Source organism: Neovison vison, chromosome 1, assembly GCF_020171115.1.
Source record: "Neovison vison isolate M4711 chromosome 1, ASM_NN_V1, whole genome shotgun sequence".
NCBI lineage: Eukaryota > Metazoa > Chordata > Mammalia > Carnivora > Mustelidae > Neogale > Neogale vison.
Genome location: NC_058091.1, coordinates 87,205,697 through 87,229,143, shown reverse-complemented (window position 1 = coordinate 87,229,143; position 23,447 = coordinate 87,205,697). Strand labels below are relative to the sequence as shown.

General features: G+C 51.3%; 1 non-coding gene across 1 annotated transcript; it reads left to right on the top strand.

Moving 5' to 3' along the window:
- The first annotated feature begins 1,312 nt into the window (after positions 1-1,312).
- LOC122897599 lies at positions 1,313-1,416 on the top strand. Its single transcript, XR_006382565.1, has one exon. It is a non-coding gene; the product is annotated as a U6 spliceosomal RNA (small nuclear RNA).
- Positions 1,417-23,447: the final 22,031 nt, after the last annotated feature.

Below are 23,447 nucleotides of genomic sequence, written 5' to 3'. Positions count from 1 at the left end.
GAACTACAGTAAGAAGTCTGCCACTAGAAGAGGGCCCTCATCCAACCATGTCCGCCCCTGATCCCAGACTTCCAGCCTCCAGAACTGTGAGAAATGGATTTCTGTTGTTTATAAGCCCGAATGGACAGAGACAGGGGGTTTCCTCACACATATGTGCTGACCAGCATTCTATTGACTACCTGTGAGGGACCCTCTGCAGCTCTCCTCTCTCTCATACTCTGTCCTGTGACCTGCAGTTCCCTTGATCCCCTCAGACTCTCAGCTTCTCAAGTCAGGCAGCAGTCCGCTGGACTCCCTGCACTGGGCCTAAAACCTTTTCCAGGCACTAAACTGAGAAAATTCTAGAACTCATCTCATTTGTTCCCAAGTCTTCAGGATCACTGTCCTTCATGGTTTGGTCCTGGTATTGTTTCATATATTTTGTTCAGACTTTATGTTATTGTTTTAGGAGGGAGAATGAAGTCGATCCATTTTTCTCCATCTTTGGAAGGGCTTTTTCTTCTTCTTCTTTTTTTTTTTTTTTAAAGATTTATTTATTTATTTATTTGACAGAGAGAGATCACAAGTAGACAGAGAGGCAGGCAGAGAGAGAGAGGGAAGCAGGCTCCCTGCCGAGCAGAGAGCCCGATGCAGGACTCGATCCCAGGACCCTGAGATCATGACCCGAGCCGAAGGCAGCGGCTTAAGCCACTGAGCCACCCAGGCGCCTCTGGAAGCGCTTTTTCAATGTTTGCATTTTATTTCTACTTTTACTGCATTGTGATGAGAGAATTCAGTTTGTAATATTCCTACTATGGAACCTATTTATGTTTCCCTTGTGATATAATATATGATCAATTTTGATGAATATTTCATGTCTGCTTGAGACGAAAGCATATTCTTTATTGAAGGGTACAGCATTTAATACATATTTATGAAATCTAATTTATCGTTAATGTTGGTTAAGTCTTCTCTATTCATACTTATTTTTTGTTCACATGCCCTTCTTGGCCTGAGAATGGTGTGTAAAACTGTCTTATCATTATTATTTCTATTTTTCCTCGCATTGCTTTCATTTCCATTTCATGGAGAAGTGGTTTCTGTGTAATCTAGTACATAGATATTAATAACCGATATTATTTTATTGTAGTTTGTGGCTTTTTGCATTATAATATATTTTTATTTGTCTCATTTCATGATTTTTGGCCTAAATTCTGCACTAATATTAAGTTTGCTACCCTTCTTTCGAATTGTTCTATTTAGCTAGTGTGAGTTTTCCTATTCTCTTTTATCTTTTAGCCTTTGAATAACTTTGTTTTAAATGTTTCTTCTAGTGCTCACTTTGGCAGCACATATAATAAAATTGGAACGATACAGAGATTAGCATGGCCCCTGCGCAAGGATGACACACAAATTCATGAAGCGTTCCATAGTTTTAAAAAATAAATAAATAAATAAATAAATAAAACAAATAAATATTTCTTTTATATGTAGAAGAAACTGGTGTTTTGCTCCATAAGGTATTTTGAAAATCTATTTCTTTTACTGAACAAGTTAATCTCCTTCAAATTTATTGATATGACTATATTGGTATCTATTTTAAGTTATATTTACTTTGTTTCTTTCTATGTCTCCTTTGCTTTTTTTTTTAAATAAAAATTTTTTTGATATTTACGGAAGTGTACATATTTGCTCTAATAGTAATCTGTGTATTGATATCATTTAAAATATCCTGATTTACCTTTTTTATCACTTAACTATGAACTATCTGAACTGTCTAGATTGCTGATTCTAAATGGTATCATTTGATTCCTATCTGTTTCTATGGAGCAATGACCGTATTCTAGTCTGGTCTTTGTCTTCCTTCCTGGCTCAAGTTTTAAGTTACATTCTTTCTACTTGGTCAGAACATAAGCCATTTACAAGTTATTTTCCACCTTTGCCCCTGATCCTTGTTTAACTTTTAGATCTACATGCTCTAAATATGCTTTAAATATACCATATACTTGCCATTATTCTTGCCAGAAGTTGCCCTCACCAGTCACCTCTTGATCAGATAGAATCCATCCTCTAGCAGGTTATCTCAGAAGGGCTCATGTGTACAGATTTCTCTCACTCCTTGTATATATAATTTTTCAATAGCCTTGATACTTGAATGATAGCTATGAAGCATGTAAAGTCCTTGGCTCAAGGACTGAGCAACTTACTTCCTTTCTTTTGGTTATCTGAAAATAATGCTCCATTCTTGTCTTGCTTTGCATGTTGCTCTCAAATATACTGATGCCAATACAATTTGCATACTCTTTTAGGTATTGTGGCTACTGTGTCTGGAGGCCTTGAGTATGAGTATCTAAAGACTTTTTTTTTAAAGTCTAATAATTGGGTAGGCTTTGTCTGTGAGTTGATCGTTCTCAATTTTCCCAGGCACAACCTTGACCTTTACATAAATTTAGGTTTCCTCCTATTTCTATAAGGGTTCTTGAATTCTGCTTTTTTTTGTTGTTGTTGCTGTTGTTTAAGATTTTATATATTTATTTCACAGAGAGAGAGAGAGAGACAGCAAGAGAGGGAATACAAGCAGGGGGAGTGGGAGAGAGGGGAGCAGGCTTCCCACTGAGCAGGGAGCCCAATGCGGGACTTGATCCCAGGACCCTGGGATCATGACCTGAGCTGAAGGCAGATGCTTAATGATTGTGCCACCTAAGTGCCCCTGAATTCTGCTTTTAATGTATTAGTTCTACCCCATTGTTCCCTCCAATTTTCAGGGACTCCAATATTCTTGAACCTGGGGAAAGAGGTGGGATATAGTAGAAAAGTGGAGGAACTAGTTTGAGGTAGGAGCACAGCTAGCTCATTACTACAATGGTCAAGAAAAGAGAGTGTGGAAATGGATGCTGACAGGTGGTCTTAGGAAGCACACTTTTAGTTGCTTTGGTTTCCTCAGTGATAAGGAAGCAAGATTAAAGCTAACTCTCTAATTCTCCCCATCCAGAAAAAAAGGATGGTGAAGAGTCCATTTGCCAAATTTAGATTTGTGGCCTGAATATGAGTCATTTACCAAAATTTGTGAACTATGTTTCCCAAAGGAGCTCTACCTGGTAGAACACCCAGAGCTGCTTCTCCTGGGATTCGTTCATGTCCAGAGGGACGGAAATACAGCGCTGATGGGGAATATGAATGGAGGGAGAGGCCAGGCACACTTCTGCCAGGAATCTGGAGGATTGTCTGTGGGAGGTATGAGGACCTGCCTTGTAGTGCTTTGGAAGCAGTAAGAGAAAGACACAGGGACATGGCTTTGAGTGAGTATAAGAAAGTGTAAGGGGCTGGGTAAGGCTGTTGTGTGAGGTAGTGAATCCTCTCTCCCATGGAGTATTCCTTAAGTGGCTGAACATCATGATGTCGAGGATGTTGGCTTAGAGATCCCTGGGTCAGCAGGGTGATTGCCAAATAGTCTCCATAGCAACTCCAAGTTGACTATTCACTTTCTCTCTCCATCCAAACCCCCTGTCAAGAGCTCTTGTCCACTCTACCTTTAACATATATTCAGAATGCAACCATTTCTAGCTTCCTCCATCAGACTCCCCCTGGACCAATAAATACATGGTTTTGTCTCTCCTGAATTATTCCAGTAGTCTTCTAGATGGTTTTTCTGCTTTCTTCTTGGCCCCCACTCCCTTATCCCCAATCTATTCTCAAAACAGCAGACAGACTGATCTGTTAAACTGTAAGTCAGATAAGGCCACTCCTCTGTGTCAAATTCCACACTACCCATAGTCCTAACAATGGCCTTCATAGTCATATGTGATCTCTCCCATGGCCTCCCGCCCCAGCCAACCAACAGCGTGCTTCCCTGCCCTGCACTTCCTGCTCACTTACATAGGCCCATTGCTATTCCTCAGACATACCAGCCGTGCTCTGTCTGCCCTCAGAGGGTCTTGGCAACTTTTTCTTCCTGGAATACTTCTGCCTCAGGTATTTAGAGAGCATGCTTTTTTTCTACTTTCTCCTTAGATTCCATTACCTGTTCAGAGAAACTCTGCCTGTCCACCCTTTATAAAGAAGCACTCCCAATCTTTTGTGTTCCTTTCTTTTGCACAGTAGTATTTATCGCCTACCTATTATGTATTTAATTATTTGTTTATATTCTGACTGCTTTGTCTGGCAGTGGCTTTGTCTGGTTTTCATTGCTAAATTCTCAGTGTCTAGAAGGGGTCTACTATAGACAGAACCGGTGCTCAAGAAATATTTGTTAAGAGGATGAATACGTGAATTGGTGTGATTGTGTTTTCAGGACGACGCAGGACAATCTGACAATCAGCCATGACTTGTCTCCTTCCTCTTGGAGGCAGGAGAAGGACCAAGGCTTTTATAACTCAATAAGTCTTTAAAATCTTATTATGTTCCAGTTCCAGGTAGGATGAAGTAAACACAAGGCTGTCTCTCTCCTTCCCTGGGTATAAAACCTGGACAGAGTACATGTTGCAGCTATCTGAAGTCTCTGAACAGTAAGTAAGTACCAGCAAGTGGACTGGGGGCTGGGGGAACCAGGAGTCCAAGGATCACCAAACTGGTCATGAATGGGACATATTTTGTACTTGGGTCTCTGCTGAGCCGGACTTAGCATAGTCTGACACCTCAAGTCAGTGCTTGGTGAGAGATACAGAAGAAATACAGAAGCAACCCTCTGGTTCTGGTCAGAGCAGTGAAACTGGGAACTCCTACAACGCAGAGCATAGGTGCAGGGGTGGGGAGCTCTGATTTTTTCCTTTTGCTTTTCTCCACTCTTGCGTCCCAGCCATCGGGGGTGGGGGTGGGGGTCCATGGCAGGAGCGTAAGTGGGGGCAAACATGGCTGTCAATGTAAAAAGGCAAGGGCGAGGACTCTGAGGAAGGGAAGCCTGTATTCTGAACTCAGGGTGCTCTTTCTTCCCACTTTCAGGGCTGTATCCCACCCAGCGGCACTTCAGGACTCTTGATACTTGTCACTCTTACCTGTCACTTTTTAACCCAAATCTGTGCGGTTGGGGGTACAACATGCTCTTGAGGACATAGCAGCTGTCATGTTTGGGACCAGTCAAAAAGTCTGGCCCCAGGCCCTCTGTACCCCAAAGATACCCCATGTCCGGGACCTGCTCATCACCCCATCCAGGCCCTGGCCTCTTCAGAGGAGGAGCTGGGCTGGCTGGTTGGATCAGAATGTAGAGCCACCAACCTTCTAATAACTGTTTTGGCCTCTGGGTCAGCCGTGACAGCCTGAATATAGGGAATGGGTAAACCTGGAACCCAGGGGAAGGGACAGAGCAGGAACTCTGAGACCTGACCTTACAGAATGTTTCAAGAGCACTGAATGGGCCAAGCCATGGCATCTGTGATGAAAGATGGACATCTGAGAGACAGCCTCACTTGATTGCTCAGAGGCTGCATGAAGAGGAAGAGGAAGGCTCTTAGCAGTGTACAAGGTGGGGGCGAGGGGCAGGGAAGAGCTTGTGTTTCTTTACACAGCTCCTTCTAAGCACTTCATATGCACTATGCCAGTTAATCCTCACTAAACCTGTGACATGGGGTAGGTCACCTATTTTCCAGAGGGGTAAATGGAGGCACAGAGCAGTTAAACCTCTATGCCGAAGGTCGTGGTCCTGGCAAGTGATAGGGCTGAGTAAGCTTTCAATAAATACATTTGCCTCCATTGGAATTGGTATGAACAAAACTCAGAAAATTCTTTGATTCCTAGACTTTTGAATCCCAACCCATGGGCCATGAACTTTAGAAGACAGAAACCAGCAGCCATGTGAGGGAGATGTAGAAATCACAACAGTCCACATGTAGTGGTTTGCTGCATACAAGACATTCTGCCCCCTGTCATGAGAAATGAAAGAACACCAGCTATGCCCACGGGACCTACACAGGTCTCCCTGAGGAACTTATCTCTGACTGACAAAGACAGCTGGGTTTTCCACACATCTCCTCTGGTTGCCTTGTCTCTGAAGAATGTGCTGCCAGGCAAGGATGGACTGGCCAAGTTCCTCAGGGGCCATGGGGGCCCTCTCAGCTGAGAGAATTCATGGCCCACTCTGAGGTTCCCTGAAGGCCTCACTTATCACAGAAAGAGACTAAGGGAGTCCAAGTAGGAGTCAGTCAAGACAGACAGCTGTTTCTGAGGAGTACGAAGCCTGAGGAATAAACCCCAGCTTTTGGGTTGAGGGTTGCTATGGTCTAGTGGGCTTACAAGGGAGAGTGTGCCTCCGGCAGTGGGCTGGGGACAGCAGGAGTTTCTTTCGAAGGCCCAAATCAAGGGGGCTGCTTGTCCCTTCCTGAGTGAGGGGCTTTAGTCTGGGCCTCAGTTCTTTAATTGGTAAATGACAGTGAAGAGAGATCTAGCTCAGAAAAATGTGTCTTTACAAGCTGAGAAGTACAGAGCAATTAAATACATAACACAGAACTGGGGAAGCAGAAGTGCTAACAGCCTCCCTTGTATTCATTATGGGTGCTACCGAGCACATTGTCATCATTTACTTCATATTCATGATAATAGTCAGTATGTTGTGTTCTAGAAACACGAAGCTGGCATGGTCAGAACCTCGGAGGCCATCCAGTTTAGTCTCCCTTATCAGATATTAGAACTCTCTAGCTACTGTTCATGCCAAGGAACACAGATTTTATCCTGAGTAGTAATGAGCACTCAGGAATGAGCAGAATTCATCTGGGGATGGAGGAGGGGTTCTCATGCCACTCCCCCTCCAGGCAGCCAGAGCTATCGGATCCATTCTTGCCCGCTTAGATCCCTGAGTGCAGGTAGAGCCAGCATTCAGCCTGGTCTGCGGTCGCCACCTGAAGAGGAAAAGCAGATATGGATGAAGACGTGGACTGGGAAAATTTCTGTGGCATCTGCTATCCTCTCAGCCCAGTGCTGAGGGAAGAAGGAAGGGCAGAGAGAGGCCCAAGGGGGTGAGGGTGTGGGGGCGGCCCGATTCCCCAGGCCCAGAAGGCTCCAAAGGAAATGAGCCCAAATGTTCCAGCTATCAACCAAAAGTCCCGGAAGAGCTGTTGGTATCTCCGCAGAGCTACATGTGACAAATATGGCGGCGGGCACCAATTCCCTGTGAATCCCAGCCCCCCCTCCATGATGAGGACCACACCCCTGCCACGTGCATCTGCTACCTAGGAGTCATGCTTTCCCACAGTTGTAATCACTAAGAAGTCACACACACCAGGGAGGAATGCTGCCCCACCAGCCCCAGGACTTGACCAGTACCTGAGAATGGTCGGAAGTCCCATTCCCTCATGTTGACAGAAACCCCTCCACAAAATGTGAGGATGCCCAGGAAGGTGATCCCACCCCTTCAAGGAGCTGTTGTTCTGCTGTGGGGGCATTGAGGCCACAGCAGGTAGTCACTGCGGGAAGGGGAAATAGAGGCAGCCATGCACCAAGCTCCCTTCCCTTTGATTCTTACCTCTCCTCTCTCCCAAGCCCAGTCTGCCTGGGTGGGTGGAAGGTAAACAGACTCTTGTTTCAGCAGAAGCAGGAAGGAGTAAGATAGAAAAACTCTCTTAAAGAAACCTTGTCCACCCCAGCCTGCTGCAAGACAGGCTCTGTGGGAGCCTGGGTGTCCCCCGGCCCTCCAGCCATGGGGGAAGCAGAAGTTCTGGGCTCAGCCACAAGGCAGGCCACAGGTGCACCAGGACACCTGGCCAGGGTGCAGCAGCTCTTCCACTCCAGGAGCTTGACTTCAAATGGTTGTAAGTAGAGGGGCAGAGCTGACCTGCAGGACTCAGAGGGGAAGAAGGGGAGCAGGAATGGTGGGAAGGGACCCACTTTCTTCTTGTACCAGGACCCCAGTGCACACCTCAACCCCTCCCTTCTGAGCAGCCCAGAGGTCCTTCACTGGAAAAAGGAGAAGGAAGAGGAGGAGGAGGGCTCTTCTCCATCTGTCTCTGCGCTCCCTTCTTGCTCAAGTGGGATGTGGAGGGGCCCAGGTCCTATGGGCAGGTCCTTTCCCAGGAAACTGAAGCTCAGCAGCACAGGGAGGGAAGGAGCCTGGGAAGGGCTGGGTGGGGGCTTTCTACAACTCGGAACAGTGGCTTTTCCACATTCATCTCTTTGTATGAAGGAGGTGGTCTCCTGCTCTGTGCTCCGCTTGACTGCTACTGTGGGCTTTGATTCCTGTGAAAGAGAATGATGATGGGGAGACACCTGGAAGGCAGGTGGGAGAGACACGGAGGCAGTCTCCAAGTCAGGCCCAGCCTGTGTCCCTGTATCCCAGCCAGCTGGTCACCCAGATTAGGTCTCTCCCCTGAAACACAGGGGGAGGAGGTTGGGGTGGGAAGAGGCCATCTTTAGATCATCTTAAAGGAGAGGAAATGTCAGACCAGAGAGGTCTGGGTGTTCGGTTCAGGTTCCCCACAGTGCATAGAAGGGAGCCCCTGGCCTTGCAGAGGAGATCTCCTGCCCCCAGTTGGGCAGTTCTGTCCTGTTCAGCTCAAGCCCAACTTGCCACAGTGGGAAGGGAGGTGAGTGAAGGAAGTGCGAAGGAAGCCACTGAAAAACATCCCACAGACCCCTGGGGGAGTCAGCCTCTGGCTCAGGTTGGGACTGGCATGGCAGCTCCTCCAGGCTTGCCCTGCTCCTGGAAGTCCTGCACTCTCCTGCCACCCGCAGGGTCATCCCCTCTGGAAAGGAGGATGGCATCCTTCCACGGGAGATAAAATACACAGGTAACAGGGTGATGGACATTAAGTAGGGCGTGTGATATAATGGGCCTGGGTGTTCTGTAAGACTGAGGAATCATTAACCTCTACCTCTGAAACTAATAGTGCACTATATATTAATAAACTGACTGACAGAGGACAAGAATGTGGGGCATGTTGGCAGTTGTGACAGGAAGGATTTCAGAGACTTGCACCCAGGTCTTTCAAAATGTCTCAGGGCACGATCCTCCTGCCCTCTGCTCTGGAGAGCTTTGCCCAGCCCTTTCCATTCTGTGTGCTGCTCTGAGCCGGGGGAAGGTTTCTTCACATGGAAGCAGGGGCTTAGGGGACCTGCCAGGCCAATGAGGACCAGTCCTGCCTCTCGCCACTAGGGCCAGCTCTGAGGTAGGCTCCCACTTACCTCTCCACGTTCTCCTCTGAGCTTGGGCATCCCATTCCAATGGGAGGTATGTGGGAATTGCAGGGTCATGTAGCACCCGTGGTCTGTGTTGGTCGAGGTACAGCGAAACTCTAACGGATATGACCCTTGTTCTCCAGCACTCAGGCCTGACTAATTTCAAGGATGCTCCAAGTACTTTGTGTGTGTGTGTGTGTGTGTGTGTGTGGTCATTCATACAATCAGAAGAGCAGAATACCCATCCCTCTTCATGGTTAAAGACCAAGAAGTTCAATAAGATCATGTAGACCACGGGTGCTACATGATCCTGCATTTCCCACATAACCTCCCACTGGAATGGGATGCCCAAGCTCGGAGGAGGAGGCACTAGGTCACAACAACCAGAAGCACAGGTCCTTGCAGTCCCCCTCTTCCTCCATCTTCTTGTCTAGGCAGAGATGACATCCCCTCCCCGAGATGGGTCCTGGCCTACAAGTGATAAGATGGGGGTCAGGGAGCCTGGGTGAAAGAGGAGCCCCCCCATCCTGTCTGATCTCAGACCTGCCTCGCCGGTGCCCCATGTCTGGCTATATTTAGCAAGCTCAACTCTGTTAACTAGAGCGACTGGGTCACCCCAGCCCTACCTCCCTTCCCAAGGACTCTGCAGGGGCCAGCTTCTCACACCTTTTAATCAAGTCTTCCATTTCTCCAGGCAACCCACACGAAAGGCCTGGGCCAGGTGGTGAGGATGCTCTGGCTCCTACACAGAGGCTCTATTTTCTGTTCTGCCTTCTTCCAGGCTGGGTAATTATGGATCTGTCCTCGGAGACGTTCTGTTTCTGAGCATGGGCTGTTAGAAAGCCCATCCACGTTAAGCGGGTCTCGCCACTTCTGTCTGGTGTTACACTGCAGAGTACTATATCACAGACACACGGCTGCCTCTGCCTGTGTAAACGTGGTTGAGTGCACGCTCTGGCATGTGGGCAGTGACCGTGCGTGTGTGTGTGTGTGTGTGTGTGTGTGTGTGTTGGTACATGAGCAGTGTGCTCATTGATCAGTCAGTATTTGCCAAGTGTCCACTACATGCCAGGCCAAGGTGCTCTGGGTGCAAGGTGCACCATCGTGAGGGGCAGTGGAAGGACAGCTGCGTCCTTGGTTTACATTTTAGTGACAGAAAGAGTAAACCCCAAAGTCAGATCAATGCTAAGGAGTTAAAGGTGCAGTGGGCTAGCTGGGAGTGGCTACTTTGGATAGGGTCATCATGCTCTAGAAAGACTGGAAGGCCTGGAGGCCAAGCATTCCAGGCAGAGGGAATAGCAAAGACAGAAGCCCTAGAAAGGGATGAGTGTGGTGTTTGCAGCTGGAGAGCCGTAACGTGGTTGGGGGAGGTGGGGCAGCAGCTGGTAGGATCTGAGGTCCAGGATGAGAGCAGGGGCCAGGTCCCAAAAGGCTTCAAGGAGTCAGACCTTGGGCTCTGCAGTTTCCTATGGGCCCAGTTTCCTATGGTGCCACTCATTAGCTGTGTGACCTTGAACAAGTTACTTAACCTTTCTGGGTCTCTGGGAGGGGACTGGTGGGAGAGGTATGACAGCACCTCCTTCAGAGAGTTGTGATGAGCCAATGAGTTAACAGAAGTAAAGGGTTTAGTATACCACCTGTCTCGGAGTGCATAGCCATTCTTTTTAATAAGTATTTGCTATTATGAGCAGCCTTACTGTTAGTACAAAAAAGGAGCTAAGTTTTCAAGAGATGGACGTTTCTCTGCTGGGACCAGTTCTGGTCTGGAAATTAGGGGAGACCTGAGCCTTACTCCTTGTCTGTCTACAGGTTCCTGGGTGTCCCTTCCTCTAAGTGGGTTCTAGTCTTATGGGACCCCAGCTAATCAGGTGATACAGCAGTAACCCCTGAGGTTTTAATGAGAGGATAAGATTGTTACCAGAAAGGGAGTTCAAATCTCATTAAGAGAGTGTCATAGGCAAGATAGAGGTCAAAGGACATACCTGTCACCTGAAGCAGGGAGGGGAGACAAAGCAAAGAAATGAGAGGGGGCAGGCATGGGACTGGAGGGGATTGGAAAGCAAGGCTGATTTCCCATAAGGCATCTGTATTGATCTGGGCCTCACCATGCACTATGGGGATGGCTGGGATGAAGGCCCAAGGTCAGATAGGCACTGGACTTTTCATCATTCAGATGAGGGAGTTGGTTGAGATGATTAATAAACTCTTTTAAGGCACTCCTCTCAAAACATCATGGGAGGCCGAACTGCTGGCAGGGCTAGAGGGGTACAAGGAAAGCATTCTTTGAGAATAATGAGCTCCAGGTCTATGGTAGTCTTGGGATACAGTGTTTGGTTTCCTTTTTCTAGCTGGAGGTAGAGAAAGAACTAAGGTTAATAGTCCTGGCTAGGGTCCCACTTTGTGATCAGACGTCTTAGGTATGTAGCCAGCCAGTTCTGGGGAGGACTGCCATTAGAAATACTGGCCCCGGGGCGCCTGGGTGGCTCAGTGGGTTAAAGCCTCTGCCTTTGGCTCAGGTCATGATCCCAGGGTCCTGGGATTGAGCTCCAAATCAGGCTTTCTGCTCAGCAGGGAGCTGAGCAGAGAGCCTGCTTCCTTTCCTCTCTCTGCCTGCTTCTCTGACTACTTGTGATCTCTCTCTGTCAAATAAATAAATAAAATCTTTAAAAAAAAAAAAAAGAAAAGAAAAGAAATACTGGCCCCTCTCCCCAACCAGATGAGAAAAAAGCACTGACAAGTTCTGCACATTTACAGACACACATTCATATCCCTGCCATGGACAGGTTTCTGAAAATGTTTAGGTATATCAAATTTTTGTAACTCAAATTTTGTGTTCAGTGTACTTTGGCTGCTTCCTGTTTAAAGAAGCCTGGTTGCAAGTTCTTTTGTGAAGCAAATATCTCCCCTCCTATAAATATCAGTGTTCATATATTTAGGCTTTCAAAGTATGGAAGCCCCTGTCTGTCCAGGTGTGTGTGTGTGTGTGTGTGTGTGCGCATTTGCATTCATTCTGGCACATAAAAGGATCCATGAATAAAAATGTTTTCCTTCTCTCTCAGGCTTTGTTGTGATATGTTGCTGGAAAAAAAGACACACTGTTCAAGCAAAGGGCAGACCCTGAGCGGCTCAGATCTCTATCTGAGTGAACTTCCCATCCTTCCTGCGTCTGATTGCTGCTCCCCAGGGTAGACCCCATGGGCCCACCTCAGGGCAAGGCACAGAGGGAACTTCATAACTTGGGGAAAATACAAAATCTGTCTGCTGCCTGGAAAGGGGTGGGGCAGGGGAGGCAGATGTGGGGGGCATAAAAGGGGTAAATGGGGAATTCTCCTGGAATTCATTCACAAGAGTGCATGCTACCATCAATTATTCATCAGGAAACATCCAGGGGGCCACCATTATGTGCTTTCTGCTTGTCTGCAGGACCAGGGTGGCAGCCCTAACTGTTGTTTATTTCACTGCTCCTAAGAGTGGCTTGATTTCCCCTGGTGAATTCATGGCACCTCCCTGGACTTTAAGTTTTGTCTCTCCACCCCACACCTCTGCTTTCTGCCTGGGGAAGGGTCCCCTGCCCTCTCCATACTTCTGCAGACTGGCATGGGGACTGGCTTGGGAGCCTCTAGAAAGACTCTTCTCCATCATTTATTAATGGTCCCTGGCCTCTTCCCTGAAATAATTAGGGTTGGGATATTTTCATATCATGCCGTTAATTGCCATCTGCACAGCTTAACAAGTGAGGGCACTGGGTAGTAATCTGGAGGCCCACCGAGGATGGGACATGAGTCACGGTGTTGGCTGCCACAGCCTCAGGGCGAAGGAAGGGAGGGCGGGAGCTGGCACTGGGATGTGGGAGGTGCTGGACTCACAGTTCACAGGGAAAGTGCTAAGAACCAGGCTTCTCCTTTGGGAGCAGGAGCTGGAGATGATATCCTGGCAGAAAGCTGGGTTCTCACCACAACAGACACCCACAGGATGTCCCAGGAGCTGCCTCAAAAGCACGCAGATTTGGGATCAGAAGCCCTGTGTTCTAGCCCTCTGTTCCCTGAAGCAGAGTCTGAGCTGGGGATTCCTCTCTGTGTGTGTGTGATTTGTTGAGGGAGCAAGAGAAGACAGGAAAAGAAGAATCTAGGCCAAGATACCACTTCAGGCAAGGTCTGGCGTGAGTCTGATCCCTTGGGGAAATCTGGAACCTGAATGGCCCCTTGGAGTTTGTCCCACCTGAAAACAAGTGGCCAACTTTGATATTTAGACATCAGTGTTATTATTAGTCAAGGGCTACGGGCGGGGGGGGGGAGTCATGTGACAGAGGGTCTCATCTCCTGGGTGTATCCCAGGAAGATGGCTTCTATCCTGCCAAGTTAGGACCACCCATTGGAGAAGGCAGAGTTGTGAGCCATCAGGAACCAACAGCCCAGCAGCTTGGGGATGGAGATCTGGGCATTGGCGGGGGGTGTCTCTGACACAGCCTTCCGGGCTAAGAGACAGCAGACATCTGGACTCTTTGAGCGTCCGCAAAGAGGACCCACAGCCTTCCAGGGCTGTCTTGAGGCACAGAGGGTGGTGCGGAGGCCATCTTGCCACCACCATGTGCCCTGGAAGTACCCACAGGTACCACCACACGAACCCCAGCTGCTCAGGGAAGGGGCGCCCGGATCCAGCCCCGTAAGCAGCTGGGGCCACAGACTGACTCTTGGCTGGATTTACAAGGCTTCCCTCACCACACTCTGGCAGGGCCTGGGCGTCCTTCATTAGACAAATGTTTCTCTGGGAAGGTATTATCCTTATTTTACAGAGAGGGGCTGATTTTCGGTTCTCAGTCATGAATTCCAGTGTCCCGCCCAGGCCGTGTTAGACTAGAGTCAGGGAGAGGGGTAAGGGCCAAGCAGATAGCCACTGAGGAGACTGTGGGAGGGGCCTCTTCCTGCCCTCATCCATTCAGGTGCTCTGACTGGGAGACTAAGAAGGGCTGAGCACTCAGGCTGGTGACAGCAGGGGGGATGGTGAGTACAAAGGAAGCCCTCCTCCCTGCCCCACTGAACCCCCTCTTTCCTTATACCTTGCCCTAGCTCAAAGGAAGAGGGGCCCCTGCCAAAGGTGTCTTCTGTGCCATAAGCCAGAAAGAGAGGTGATTCCTGGGGGAGGCGGTGTAGGAGGGGAGAAGAAAGCCCTCCCTCCCTTGTGGCTACTGGGGAGGCAGGCAACACTGGGAGCCTAGCAGGTCTGTGGGCTAGAGTGGGGAGGGGGGGCATTGTCAGAAGAGCCCTCTGCTGAGCCTGGGGCTGTGCGTGGCATGGAGGACAATAACTGTTGAGAGTGCTAAGGTCAGAAAGGTTGACCTGCTATCTATCAGAAGTTTCTGGGAGAGAACAAAGAAATGATACTCTGGCACTTTCCACCTCAAGAAATGGCCCAGAGTCCTTTAGCAAACCATCACCTCCCCTTCCCCCGTGAGGTATCTCCATGCCCCCTCAGGATGGTGCCAGCCTAGCCTTTCCTGGAGCAGGAGGGGTTCTACTCCCAGGACACCTTCCCCAGTCCTGACACCCGGCTTCCTGGGTGCATCCTGTTTCCTGGGAGGCAGCGGTAGGCATGCTGTCCTGTTCCTCTGCTGGACTGAAAAATCCAGAAAATGGGAAACATGCACTTTAGTCATCATTAATGGGAATGTGAAATTATTTCTTGGGGGGGAAACAGCATGTGTGTGTGTGTGTGTGTGTGTGTGTGTGTGTGTGTGCTTCTGTTGGGGGCCAGGTCACGCTGTCCCCCATCCCAGGAATATAGATGCCTGTTTGAGGAGGGGGTCAAGACTCAGCAAGGACAGGCCTGACTAAGGAAAGCTCTGGCCACTGCTGTTCACACAGCATGAGGTTAGGCCCTGTGTCCCTGAGGTGGCCTGGACAGGTGAGTGAGGACCTGCTTCAAGGTCCAGAGACTTGGATTTCCTTGGGGGATCCTGATTGGGGTCAGGCCCAGGGCACCAGAGAAGGGAGGTAGTGTAGAGTCTGCCAAAAGGGTCAGGGTAGGCTGCATGGGGGAGGTGGAGCTGGACAGAAGTACGGCATTTCAGTTGGGAGGGAAGAGGAGGAAAGAGGGATTGCATCGGGAGAGCCACTCTGCTAGCCAAGCATGGAGGCAGGAAGCAGAAAGGGAGGCCTGGCTGGAAGAGAGCCTTGCAGGAATAGTTAAGTATCATCGACACTAATGATGTCAATACTAACTGAACACCTCCCATGTGCCAGGCACCATGCTTAAAGCTCCACAGTTAACTTCTTTCATCCTCATCATAACCCCATGGGAGAGGTACTACTATTCCCATTTTAGGGAGGAAGACACTGAGTTCCAGAGGTTAAGTAATTGGCACAAGGTCACAGAGCCAGTGAGTGGTGGGATCAGGATTTGAACCCAGATGTCCCAGCTCTGGGGCCTCTATCTCTAATCAGTAAACCTTTGTGGACAGGCCAGCACATACTGCGTGCTTCTTGTGTGCCAACACCATTCTCAGCCTTTGATTCATGGAGTCCTTGTGGTTAAGCCCTTTACAGAGGAGAAAACTGAGACATAGCAAGTTTCACACAAAATTCCTCAAGGTCACCCAGAGAGCAGGGGAGCCCTGCTGGCCCCCAAGCAGTTGAAGTCTAGTGACTCCCTGTGGCGTGAGTGGGGAGACAGTGTGGGTGGGGCCCAAGACATGGAACTGGGAGGTGTGGACATGCTCCCAGGCCCTAGAGCATTTGTGCGGGTTGATCACCAAGAGGGAGGAAGGATGTGGGCAAGATGCACACAGCTGGGGCTGTGCCAAGGGGCCACTCATGACTGGGCAGGAGATGTAGCCAGCTGATAGGCACGTGAAGCCCTTTCTGCAAACCCCGCTCACTGAGCAGCGGGACAGTCTTCCCAGCTGGGGCAGAGAGGCTTTTTCTTCTGTCCCTTACTCCTCCTGCTCCCAGGGAGCCTTCAGAGGCTGGGGCAGCGGCCAGGGTCTGCCTCCTCTGTGGTTCCCGTGGCCTAGTTTCCAGGCGGCTGGCAGGTACTGGGCCGCGGCAGACAGGTTATAAATATCCCCAAGTGACAGCAAGGCCTTCACTGACGTTGATGCGGATTAAGCCGGATATGCAGCCTCAAGGTCACTGGCATGGCTGTGGCTTCCACCACTCTCCGAGGGTCTAGGTGAGGGGGGTGGTGCAACGAGGCCAGAGCAGGGGAGCATGGGCCCGCGTCCTGGGGGCCAGCCCAGCTCAGACTCTTCTCCCGTCCGGTCCAAGTCCTTCACTCCAGCTCTTACCTGCTCAGTTCCTCTCTAACCCCTACCCCCAGTCTCTTCTGCCTGCCCTGGAGCCTGCCCTGAGCAGGTTTTCTTGGCCCATTGGGACCCCGAGGCCCTTAGGACATAAGGCCTTGGTGGGGGTATGGGTGGGTGGCCAGGTAGGAAATAGGTTGTCAGGTGGGGGAATGGGTTGCTAGGTGGGGACGAATAGATTGTTAAGGTGGCGGGGTGGGTTGTCAGGTGGGGACATGGAGTGTTGGATGTGGGGATGGGTTGTCAGGTGAGGAGAAGGATTGTCGGTGGGGTGGGATAGGTTGTTAGGTCAGGGATGGGTTGTCAGGTGGGAGGATGGGTTGTTACATGGGGGATGGGTTGTCAGGTGAGGGGATGGGTCGTAACATGGGGGATGGGTTGTCAGGTGGGGGGATGGGTCGTTACATGGGGGAATGGGTTGTCAGGTGGGGGATGGGTTGTTAGGTTGGGGATTGGTTGTCAGATGGAAGGAATGGATTGTCAGTGGGGGATGGATTGTCAGGTGGGGGCACTTCCTGGCCTGTTCCACCTTCTGCTCCAGCCTCCCCTCCTCCCATCCTCCCCCAGCACCATATTTCCTCCACTCTTTCTGAATGGAGCTGGGCAGGAACTCTCGGCTGTCCCCAGCAAAGCCATCCCCCGCTCCCTGGGGATGTCACGTGTGCATGTGTGTGTAACCATGTCCGTCTGTTTATCTGATAAGATTTAGAAATCTCAGAGTGTCCCCACGAGGTGGGACCTGAGGGACCACCTCCTCTGATGGAGGCTGAGAGGGCCCATGGGGAGGACATGGCTAGAGTCCAGGTCTTCTGAACTTTCTGACTGCCAACCCAGTGCCTCCTGATCCAGTTCAGTGCCAGGGAGCCCAAGGAAGGTCTTAGCAGGACCCTAGTTAAGGAGCTGATGCAGGTGAGGAACACATGGGCCGGGGCTCCTCTGGCCTGGCTTCGGGGTGGATGGCTGCTGGGGCCAAACCAGCAGAGGCCGGGCTTAGGGCAGGAGGTTGAGTGGTGCTCACAGGCTGGGGCCAAGCTGAAACCAGGCCAGGGCTACAGGGTGGCTGAAGTCCAGACGAGCACTGGGGGTACTGGATGTTGTATATTGGTGCTTGGCACTGATGTCCACCCCCTTCTGTGGTTCCCTCTGTATGACAGCAGCTAGAAGGATTAAAGTGACATTTCCAAGAATCTCATGTTGCTGGGATTCTGGCTGCGATTTAAATTTTGTCAACAAGAGGCATGCCCGTGGTATGTGGAAGGTGGCAGGAGCTAGAGGCCATTCCTGCTGCAACGGTGTTGGAAGCCCAGTGGGCTCCAGCCAACAAGAACCTTTGCAGCACCTGGTATATCTGTGGTCTTGCCACCGGCTGCCTGGTGGGGCCAGCTGTGGCAGCTTCGGTAGTCCCAGCAGTGGCAGTCGCTGTCTCCTGGTCTTAGGCTCACAGTTGTGTACAGGTGACCTTAAGCCAGAAGCCTAGCAGTTGTCCTTGACCTTCATTGGTCGGACCCATCTGACCGATCTAGAAGTTCCTATTTCCCTTATATGTTTGTTTCTTCTTCCTCCCTCCCTCCCTCCCAATTTCTCCTTCTTCCTTCTTTTCTTTCCTCTCCCCTTCCCTTCTTCCTTTCTTTCCTCCCTCCTATCTCCTCTCTCCCTCCCTCCTCCTCTCCTCTCCTCTCCTCTTCTTTCCTTTCCTCCTTATCTTCTTTCTTCTTTCCCCCAGGTGTTTGTCTTCTGCATGAATTGACACATGGGACAGAGTGGGAACAAGTGGATGCTGGGCCGAGTGCAGGACTTGGGCCGGATTCAGAGGCCGAGGTGGACAGTGAGCCTGGCATCTGTGACAGGACACAATGTGGGGGGACAGAGCTGCAAACCACAGGTGTCTGCAGAGCCAGGATCAGAAGCTCTCTGGGCTTCCAGGCAGGAATGACGAATTGGTCTGGACACTGGAGAAGAGATGGTAGACCTCCCAGCAGACCCCTTCAGAGATAACCTAGCACCCTGTTCAGGGACCAGGGGTTCATCCCTCCTCCACAGAGCCAAGGGAAATGGGAAAGCAGATCCAGGCACAGTTGCCAGGAGCTCGGGAGCCGAGCTGGGTCAGGTTGCCGAGACAATTCTAATTCATCCTGAGGAGGACGTCATGATGGATGAGCTGACCCTTTCAAGAAGGCCGGCTGGAAAAATGCACAGACTGTCAGGAGCGTTTCCTGGGGAACTTGCCCAGGCTTCCTTAGCCCCTCAGGGCTCATCTTGAATTCCTCACTGCCTCCAGGAAGCCCAGATGCAAATCAGTCTGGAAGGAGGAGGCCCTGCGGTGGGGGGGATGAGGGGCGCGCCCAGGCTTGCCTACCTGCTATGCCTACCTGACTGAGACCTGCGGCGAAGCGGACGGGGAGGTGGAAGCTGCCAGAAGGGGCACATTCTCACCAGACCCACATCTGAGGGCCACACACTCCCCTACAGAATTAAAAACAAGAGACTGTCAGAGGCCAAAATGACTGAGTAGTGTGCGGGGCACGAGCCAGGCTGTTCCTGCCTCCCAGCCTCTGAGGAATCAGACTGGTCCAGATGCTCTTGCCTCATATCCCTCTCTCCACACCAGACACAAGCACCCCCCTCCCCCCACCTGGGGAGCTGCCCAGCCCTCCGGGGTTCCGTTTCCCCACCCTCTGCCTGTATTCCCTATCTGTGAAGGAGGAGTAGCAGTAGTACCCATGCTTGGGGACGTCATGAGGGCTAAACCTGGGTTAGAGGTTAAGAGATTAAAGCAGTACCAGCACGTGAGCATCCCAGAAACGTGGGCTGTTGTCACTGCTGTTACTAATGCAACCCATGAATCAGACGATTGTCCTAACTCTCCAGTACCCACGACCCGTAAAACTGCCCTACATAAACATTTTCTAGCTCTCTTTCTCAGGACGCCAAACCTCACACTGGAGATGGAAGGCAAACGCTCCCCGTTCCCACCCTGTCCTGAGCGGCTGGTGTGTTCCGCCAGACACAGGTGGCCCCTGCCGGGACTCGGCAGTGGGCAGCGTGGCAGGGGCAGACATCGAAGATACTGTTGGCTGAGTATCGCTGCCTGTTGAGTGACAAGCACAGCCCCGTTCCGTGCTGAGAGAAGTTACCACTCCAACATCACACATGAAGAAACAAGGCTCCGGGACCTTGAGGAAAGCACCCAGGGTCCCAGAGCTAGCTGGTGGAGGAGTCGGATTAGAACCCAGTCTGTCTAGTTGAGAGTCATGGGTGCAGTACCCCATGGAGCCCCTTCTTATGAGCCCGTGTCAATGCCACCTCTGCCCTTTCCTGGCCTCGCCCCACCCCTGCAGCCTCCTGCCAGAGCCTTCTGGCCCGGGCGGGCAGCTAAGGGTTGAATATGGAAGTGCAGGGCTTTGCTCCACTCTCCTGGCTTGCCTGGGTGGCTGCCAGGTGGCTTTTTCCTTCTTTTCTTTCTTTTAGTTTAAGCTCGTAGCTGCCATGCTACTCCAATATGGTCGATGGGGGCCCCAACTCCTTCTCTGTGCGGAAAGGACAGGACTGGCCTCAGCTGGTGGTGAGGGGACATGGCCGCTGAGCTGCAGGCCTTCCTGGTAGCCTGAGGGGCACCGTCCCTGTGGGACCTGCTCCCGGGCTCCCTTGGAGAGGAGGGAGCAGGGAACCGGCTCCCTTTGCCCGTGTAGGAGACTCAGAGACACTCTGGAACAATCTGAGGCTTGGTTGGGCGCTCAGCCCTCAACCTGCAATCTTGTCATTCTCAGGGGCAGCAGACGGGGGACCCATAGCCAGATGTTTTGTTTGGCCAACACAGTGTTTCACAATTTTGAATTTGAGAGCCTGCACCCCCTTGTTGTTCCTGGCCCCCATCCCTCCCTGTTGTCCTACTTACTACAAGTAGCATTTGCCTTCTTGCTACCTTGTGAATCCCACCGTCCCTACACTTCTGGTGAAGGCTGGTGGCCCCAGGAAAGGTGCAACCTCATCATGACTGTGAACTAGACCTTGTGGGAGCGATATGCTCTCAGCCACCCTCCCGGAACCCCAGTCGGGGCTCTGGGGGCTTGGGAGCAGGCGGCGTCACTGCGGAGCTTGGGGCACTGCCTTGGAGTTGTGCAAGGCAGCAGAAGGGACGAGTGCCCTGGTCAGGGAAGGGTGGGAAGTCCTTGGTCATCTTCACCATGTTTCCAGGTTGGGCCTCCATGGAAGGGTCCTGGCCACCATTTTTGTAAGGACCCATTATGGGCCCAGGTCAGTACTGGATGCTTCAGAGACATCATCTGAGTCAGGTTTCTGAGGTGAGGGTATTATCCACATCACAGATGGAAGAATTGAGGCTTGGAGAGGAGGAGCCCCTTGCCCAGGTCCTCACCATGGACAAGAGGCCGCGGGGGTCATGCCCATATCCAGGGCTCGTGCATCTTCTTGGCATCACTATGGCACATTCTCTTTACATGGCAGCATCTCTCTCTCTTTTTAAAACTATGTTATTTATTCATTTGAGAGAGAGCATGAGCAGGGGGAGCTTCAGAGGCAGAGGGAGAAGCAGGCTCCCTGCTGAGCACAGAGCCCGACATGGGGTTCATTCCCAGGGCCCTGGGATCATGACCTGAGCCCAAGGTAGACACTTGACTGACTGAGCCACCCAGATGTCTCAGCAACATCTCTTCTATCAACTCAATGTTCATGGAAAAACAACGTTCATGGAACATCTTCTTGCAAGGATCCAGGAAGGATGGCCCCTGGCTACTTCCTGGGCTGATGGGGAAAGGCAGGAGGAGCAAGATAAGCTTCCATCTCATAGAGACGGTGCTGGAACATTCCCACCACTGCCACCGACGAAATAACCAGCAACATTTCCCAAGGGCTCACTGTATGCCAGGCTGGCCCCGGGCTTCGCAGGTATTAACTCTGTCAACAGCCTGAATGAGCAGGTCCTGACCCCATCTCCATTTTAGACAGGACATAATCACATCACAGAGAGGTTAAGTAATGTGCCCAAAGTCACACAGCTAATAAGAGCAGGGCCAGGGTCACTTAACCATGGCCTAGGCCAACAGAGCCACAGAAGGTGAAGCAAACACACAGACGGTCTCACCAGCTGCTTAAAACAGGCCCCTGTGGGGACTTGGGGACACACCCAGGGGAGGTAATTGACCTGCCTGCCCGAGATCTTCAACCCATAACTAGTGTAGCTGGGTTTTCAACCCTGGTGGCTGGTCCCCGATACTTCCTTGGTGCCTTGACCCACACTGGCTGGAAGGACACAGTAGCTGACGGAGAGGAGGCGACCTGAGTGCTATGGAAAGGGAGCGTCCTTAGACACCCTCAGCTGTGAGGTGGAAGGCCTCTGTAATGTAGTTTATGGCGTGCAATCCTGCTGACCTGCATCTGTCATAAGGGGCTTTGCCAGCAGCCTCCGTCCCCTGCTTGAGATGTGCAGCCCGCCTCTGACTGACGTCCGCTCAGCCTCGCAATCCCCGAGAGTGATTCCGTCTCATGGATGAGAGCCTCCGACATCTGTACCTGTCGGGCGACAAATCCACACGCACGCTCCCTGTCTGGTTAGAGATGCACCCGGCCTGATTAGGCCTGTGAACCTGCTGGCTGCTCGCGAATCCCTTTAGTGGGAGGCCGCAAAGAGAAATGGAAATCGGGGGCAATTCTCGCCGGGAAGTTGCCTGGTGATGTGTAGGGAAGGGCGTAGCGTGGAGGCAAGGGGGAGTGGGCAGAAGGACCCTCATGTGACGTGGGGATGGAGGAAATGGCCGACCAGCAGATGCAAGGCAAGGCAGCCCTGTCCCTCCTCAGTGTCCTCAGTAACGGCCACGCCGGCTGTGGCTGGACAGAGTCCCCTTGGCGGCCTCTCACTTAAGCCCCATCGTTGCCGTCCTGGGCTCTCCCAGCTCTTCCTCTCCCTGCCTGTCTGTGTGCTCCTCCTTTTCCCTCTGCCCTGCCCCACATCCACTGTCTCCCTTCTAGCCGTCTGACTTCCCTGCCCACCCTGCCTGATTCTCTGGGCCACTTCTCTGACACCTACTTTTCCTCCACTTTTGCCCCCAAACCTGTCCCAGCCCCCCTCTCTCAAGACCCCCAGCCCGCCCACCTCTCACCCCTCTCCTGCCACGGGAAGCAGAGAAGGTCCATACAGCAGGCCTAGCAGTGTCCACAGCCCCTTGGCAGGCACCATCTTCAGTGCTCAGATTGCAGACCTCCCCTGTTCAGGGGACAGACCAATGATGTGGGACAGGCAAGGAAGGACAAGGCAAGGAAGGGAGAGCAGCCCTGGAGATGGGGATCCTCAGCTCAAGGACCTCTGAGATCCAGGAGACAGGGCTTCTCCCCTCTGAGAGCGAGCAGGGATTCCAGCACTGGGGCAGAGACAAGGGCAGAGGTGGCCCATGAGGGAACACCTCTCACTCCTGGCTCAGGAATTGTCTGGCTCTCCTTTCCTTCTGTCTCCCTGTTCTCTACTCTGTCTCTCTGTCTCTGGGTTTCTCTCACTTGGCCCCTTGGTCTCTTTGTATCTCCAGCTCCGTGCAGTGTAAAGGGGGAGTTGGAATAACTTCTCAGCATTAACCACCGCTCCTGTGCGGGGCAATGTTATCTTAATTGAGTCTCAGCTTGTTCACAGCCACTCAGTTGCCATAAATAATGGATGTGCAAGTGGACTGTAAACCAGGGTGGAACAATGCAGCACGTTGTGATTGCCACCAGCCCCAGCCTTCTGCGAGGAGCCCAGCCTCCCTCTAATAATGTATGGTCCAAACCTGCCACAACCAGACCTCTAGAGCTTCCCGATGAGAAGCCCCCGTGTGGCTATGGAACAAAACAAAGCTATAGGGAAGGAACTGGGAACTTGCCCACCATCTGATCCTTTTAGTGCAATGGCAGTGAGTGTCCCAAAGACTGCAGATCTTCCGGACAAACCCTCCTATCCACGATGTCACTAAGACACTGAAACTGACCCACTTTCTCCGTGTGCACTGGCAGATGGTCTCTTGGTCTATAGCTTTAATCTTAGGGTATGAATCCTGTGGCTGTCTGCTCACCAGGTCCCTGAAGATGG